The following is a 7,044-nucleotide window of genomic DNA, read 5'->3' as shown; positions in this document are numbered from 1 at the left end:
AGTGCTCGGTGGTTAGCAGCAGTTAATTTAGAGTGTAAGTGTTTAATCAGGGTGAAATTGTTCTTCCTCGTAATGGTCCCTGCTAGAGATAAAAGTGATTGAGCGTAAAGACCTCCTTAAGCATGTGTTCATGGTTAAAGGCAGAATAAAAAACGATGGGAGTGACTTACCAGTAGGGACAAACTGAACAAATTTTGTTAGTGCAGTACATCTGCTGTATTTTTTGTGGCACTAAAAGCAGTCCAATGTGAAAGGGCAAAGACCCACGTTTCATTTTCCGAAAAAGGCTGTTTTACTTTCCTTTTTGTATCTACTTATCTTTCATCAAAGTCCATCAGTGTACATCAGGGGTCTTCAACCTTTTTCAGACCGAAGATCCCTCGGTGCATTCTGTATAAAATTAGATATTTTATAAACTGAGTGTTGCATTTTAATAGGGTGACTGAACAACCTCTTTTTCCCAGACAAGCTCTAGCTGGAATTTCTAAATTGCTTAAAATGTCTGGGTTTTGGCCTTGTTTTCCAACTGACATGCTGTCTACAGTCCTCATATATTAAGGGTTTAGTTCAACCAAAAATTTAAATTCTGTCATTAATTACTCACCCTCATGTTGTTCCAAACCCATAAGACCTTCCATCTTCGGAACACAATTTGAAATATTTTTTATTAAATCCAAAAGGCCTCTGACCCTCCCAAAACAGCAAGGGTACTACCAGGTTCAAGGCCCAGAAAAGTACCAACATGATCCACAAAGTAGTCCATGTGTCATCTGTGGTTCAACTGCAATTTTATGAAGCTACGAGAAAACTTATTTTGTGTAAAGAAAAGAAAAATAACAACTTTATTCAACATTTTCATCTCTACTGCATCACTTGTGGACGCACGTTCACGAGAGTACCCCGACATATGCATGTGGCGGCGCTAGATCAACAGATTTCAATAGCTTTCATACAGCGTGCATCATTCCGGCCTGATCTCATGCAATTCATACATATTTTAGGAAAGGAAAAGAAGTGACATGTGGCCAAGTCTGACTTTTCTAACCATTAGGCCACGACTACCCACCTTACAAGGCGGCTAATTTGTAAGAATTTGCAAGACCTCACTTGTACGAATTTTACGAGTTCCCCAATTCACATGAATTTGTACGAATGCCGTTCATCTAACCCCTAAACCTACTTCTCACTGGGGTCTTGGCAAATTGTACAGAATGACTAAAGCTATCTCATGACCAATTTGTGCATATTTTACAATGTGGCTAATTCGTATGAATTTCTACGACCTCTTGCGTATAATATGCACGAATTGGTCATGAGATAGCGATAGTCATTCTCCACGTATAAACAAGGCACGGCGCATGTGTTCAACGCCATAAAGCTGGATCTGGGTCAGCGCTGACGCCGCCACTGGCATGCGTTGTGGTACTCCCGTGAACGCATGTCCATAAGTGACAGTAGAGACAAAAATGTGGAATAAAGTCATTATTTTTGTTTTCTTTGGACAAGAAAGTATTCCCATAGCTTCGTAAAATTACAGTTGAACCACTAATGTCACATGGACTAAATTGTCGATCATGTTGGTACTTTTCTGGGCCTTGAATGTGGTAGTATCCTTGCTGTGTGTGGGAGGGACAGAGACCTCTCAGATTTCATCAAAATGATCTTAATTTGTGTTCCATAGACGAACAAAGGTCTTACGGGTTTAGAACGGCATAAGGGTGAGCATTGTTGGGAAGGTTACTTTAGAAAAATGTAATAGGTTACAAATTAAGTTACCCTAAGTAAATTGTAAAAAGTACTGCAACTATTTTGATTAAAGTGTGTGTCCTATTCTGTGTTCTGAACTCCTGAAACATTGTCTCATATTTTAGAAAAGAAACAAAAGATTCATCAAAGTCAAAACCCAGACATTTTAGGCAATTTAGAGGAGAAAAAAAAAGAGAATGTGTGTTCACCCTGATTTTAAAGGGATAGTTCACCCAAAAATGAACATTCTTTCATTAATTACTCACCTCCATCTTGTTCCAAACCGGTAAGACCTTTGTTAATCTATGGAACACAAATTAAGATCATTTAATGATCTTCATTAATTGAAATCTGAGAGCTTCTGGCCCTGCATAGATAGTTACACAACTGACATATTCAAGGCCCAGAAAGGTAGTAAGGACATTGTTAAAATAGTCCATGTGACATCAGTGGTTCAACCATAATGTAATAAAGCTACGAGAATACTTTTTATGCACAAAAATAATGACTTTATTCAACAATTTCTTCTATTACAAGTCGGTCTTTGACAAATGTTCACTAGAGTATCACAATGCATGAACGTGGTGCTTCTGACACAGGAGCTGGTGTTCTGACATACGTCCATCTCTCTTAGTTCATCGTCTGTATTCTGGTTCAAGTAAACAAGGCTAGGCAGAAAACTGCAAGTCATCCTCTCTGTCGAAATCTTCAGACATGTTTACAAAGACTGTTTTATGTACATTGTGCGTCTTGTAATATTTAGTACTCACTTATTGCTTTTAAATGTTACTCCTATCATATCTGTTAGGTGTAAGTTGACTGAAACCTTTGAAATTGCTACACTGAGTAATTAATTCTACAGATGTCATCTAAAATTCTAATTAGACGAGCAGATCACTCAGGTACATAAACTGCATGACCCCAAAACTTCATAGTATTTCCAAGTCAATGAGAATTAGAGAGGTTGACAGAGCATCTGGATGAGGGAAAACAAGGTGGGGTTCGCATCTGTCTCAACCCAGTAGTCTCAAGCAAGCTGTCACCATACCATGACAGATGACAGAGACACCTGGGCCTGTTACCCCGCTGCGTGCGCAAGACTCATATACCTCTGAGGTTAAACAGACTGTGTGAGTGGATTGTTAAGTCGAGAACAAATGCATAGATGTGGATGCATACATTATGGGCGTCTGACTCGCAGCCTCGAAAAGACACACACACTTACTCATCCTACTCCCCACTGCAATCAGTGATCCCATTTAACAAGGTTTATTGGGCTGCATAAACAAGTGAAGGTCTCTCTCACTGAAAAAAAGACTAGCCTAACATCTGGCTGGCTCTTTCCCAAACGCCAGGGGACAACCCATTCACTTTGATATCCCAATTAGCATCTTTTCAAGCCCTTTTTAAGTTCCCTGAACCGAGTGGAATGCTGTCAAACTGCTCACTTCCAAACTGAATATTCAACTAGGGTCTGAGAGCCATAGCAAACAACTAATAAGTTTCAATACGAAAATCCCCGAAACCACTGGGAGGTTACCCAGAAGACTTGGATCCCCAAAGACTAAAAACAAACTGAGAAAACAATTTGATGGCAATTATTTCACACAGAACGTGTGAATAAAAATGAGAGATGCCGCGCAGCGGGATGGAAAGAACACAGGGTCTCGAAACATTTAAACTGACATGGCGTCTTCAAAACAAGGCACTCTTAAGCAAGACACACTTGCAGTCTTAGCAACTTGAGACCTTTTTATCACTTTCAGAGCATTACAATTACTAAATTGTGGCTGTAACATAGGGACTACTTAACATATATTTAAAAGTTTGAAAAGTATTCAAAATCAAAGTGTGTAATAAACTCTGTAAAAAAGTTTATATTAAACTTTATTTGAAATACTAGTACACAATGCACATTTCTTAATATTAAGCCTAAAATATGTTTTAATGTCACTATTGATGAGTATTGTGTGATTTTTAAATAACATCAGTCTTTAAATGCAAAATAAAAGTATACAGTTGAGGTCAAAAGCTTACATCCCCCTTTCAGAATCTGCAAAATGTTAATTATTTTATCCAAATAAGAGGGATCATACAAAATGCATGTTATTTTTTTATTTAGTACTGACTTGAATAATATATTTCACATAAAAGATGTTTACATATATTCCACAAGATAAAATAATTGTTGAATTTATAAAAAATATCCCTGTTCAAAATTTTACATCCCCTTGATTCTAAATACTGTGCTGTTACCTGAATGATCCACAGCTATGCATTTGTTTAGTGATAGTTGTGAGTCCCTCACAATACACAAAAATAAATTTTTGTGTATTTTAACCCTTTCCAACAGTGACTGTATGATTTAAGATCCATCTTTTCACACTGAGGACAACTGAGGGACTCATATGCAACTATTACAGAAGGTTCAAATGCTCACCGATGCTCCAGAAGCAAAAAACATACATTAAGAGCTGGGGGGTGAAAACTTTTGAACAGAATGGAGATGTGTACATTATTTTATTTTTCCTAAATATAATATTTTTTTCATTTAGTACTGCCCTTCAGAGACTACAGAAGATAATTACATGCTTTCCAGAAGACAAAATAAGTTAAATTTACCTTGATATTTAAATTCAAAATGTTTTCACTCCCCGACTTTTAATGCATAAACCATGCATTAAAAGTCGGGGAGGGGAAAACATTTTGAATTCCTTCTAGAGCATCAGTGAGTGTTTGAACCTTCTGTAATAGTTGCATATGAGTCCCTCGGTTGTCCTCAGTGTGAAAAGATGGATCTCAAAATCATACAGTCATTGTTGGAAAGGGTTCAAAAGCACAAAAATACTGGTAAACCAAAGAATTTGTAGGACCTAAAGGATTTTTCTGAAGACTTTTCTTATTAAGAATCAATTGTATGTAAACTTTTGTACAGGGTCATTTTTATAAATTCAGCTGTTATTTCCTCTGTTGGACTATATGTAAACATATTTTATGTGTAATATCGTATTCAGGTCAGTACTAAATAAACAATAACATGCATTTTGTATGAACCATCTTATTTTAGTAAATTAATTAACATTTTGCAGATTCTGAAAGGGGGTGTTAACTTTTGACCACAACTGTAACTTTAGTTGGACTTCAGTACTACTTCTGCACATTAAGTACAAAATTAGCTGTTCCAATTTAGTACATATTATTTACATATTAAGTACATAATATGTAAATGTATTTGTAGTATACTTAGCATGAAATAAATGTGTTTATTTTTCCCTAGGGCAGACACATACAAATTTACAAATGGCTGTGCCTGCTCCTACGGGAAAAATCATTTGATCATTTTAATCATTTGATACAATGCACTTGTGTACATACGTTTTTACATTGTACTTATATTACAAAAAAGTACCCGACATCAAAAACTTGAGATGTGGGCATGGATGACAAACATACCTAAGGTGTGTTAAAATGCTTTTTTTTTAAAGTTGAACTTACTTTATCTTGAGTGCTGAGATGCTACAAAAGATATAATAAGAGAGCGTGACATTCATCTAGCATGTGTTTACATAGAAAACAATTAAAACAGCTCAGTGGGATGCATTCTGTGAGAACTGGATGTTAATTTACACTTCATTTTCAGTCAAAACAGCCTCATGGAACAGGGAGAGGTTTTTGGATTTGGACTGAAGATAAACAGACCAAGACTAAGGGATCATATGTTTGCCACCCAAACTACATCAAGTCTTTAACAGTCTGTGTCATGGTGAGTTAGACACAGTAATTTGTTATTCTGTTATTCGAGTTAAAATTCATCTGTCTTATGAGACGGCCATCTTATCCAAGGCTGTTAGCGAAATCTCAAGAGCAAGATGACAAGATCTGGGCTCTAAATATGCCAATGAACATGGGCCAAAAACATTATTAACTTTCACAACGCCAACAGCAGATTTTCTTTTACAAGCATCAGATGAGTGTTTACCAGAGACTTGCTTACTTTTAAAGGCGACTATATATGGACAAATGATCACAGTAAATCAGGTCATGGCAAAGTATTGCCCCATCACTTCTGATGTTTGTTGAAAACGCTGTCACTTTCTGTTTTCTCAGCGCATATTCTGACCCTGGGCCAGACCCCTCCATCACTCCCCTCCACATAGTCCTGCTCCTCTCTCACGGGCCTCAGAAGCCCCCGAGGAATGTGACACTGACACACATGATTCACCGTATGGGTTAATGTCAGCTGCCAACACACATAGCACACCGCAATGAATCAGAGCTATATTTCATCCCACTCAGCTATGAAGGGCTTGAAGGCATCTCCACTCTCTGGGCTGGGCTGCGTATGTATATATATGAGACCCCTCATGGCTCTTCTTGTCAAGTTTGTCACAGATATATTTATCAAGGTGTGATAAAGTGGAGGAATGCACATCATGTCTGGGAGTTATCCCGCACCCCCACCCTTCAGACTATATGAGTCTGCGTGATAAAATGCTCAAGTTTTCAGGAATCAGCTATTGATTCAGCTATTTATTTTCGCCTGTCTGATGCTAAATGATCACAGAGGTGTTTGTGTTTCTTTTAAATACATTAAATAAATCTTTTCAGTTAAAGAGAGTAATAACAATATTAACAATATATACACTCTTAAAAATAAAGGTGCTTTGAAAGGTTTTTCACAGCGATGCCATAGAAGAACCATTCAGTCAAAGGTTCTTTAATGAACCATCTCTTTCTTACCTTTTTATAATCTGAAGAACCTTCTTTCGCCACAAAGAACCTTTTGTGAAACAGAAAGGTTCTACAGATGTTAAAGGTTCTTTATGGAACCATTTAAACAAAAAAGGTTCTTCTATAGCATTGTGAAGCACCTTTATTTTTAAGAGTGTACACTCTAAATAATGCTTGGTTAAAACCTATTTTGGGTTCATTTTAAGCCAGCCATATAGTAACTTTAAAACAGTAGCTGAGTTAAATAAAATTACTCAGAATGTTGGGTTAAACATCCATATTTTTGGATGTTTATAAAAGAAGTTTCACTAACGTTGCATCTATTTGATAAAAAAAAAGTATATATTAATGCTTAAAATCTGAATCTAAGATCTCCAAATAAAATCTAAATATTGAGGAAATCTCCTTTACAGTTGTCCAAATTAAGTTCTTAGCAATGCATATTACTAATCGAAAATTAAGTTTTGATATATTTATGGTAGGTAATGTATAAAATATCATTTATCTAACATCCTAATTTTTCTTTTTGGCATAAAAGAAAAATACACAAATTTGATTGTTGATTTA

The sequence above is a fragment of the Garra rufa genome, chromosome 1, assembly GCF_049309525.1.
Source record: "Garra rufa chromosome 1, GarRuf1.0, whole genome shotgun sequence".
Classification (NCBI taxonomy): domain Eukaryota; kingdom Metazoa; phylum Chordata; class Actinopteri; order Cypriniformes; family Cyprinidae; genus Garra; species Garra rufa.
The sequence above is the reverse complement of the archived record's forward strand: the minus strand, read 5'-3'. Positions refer to the sequence as shown.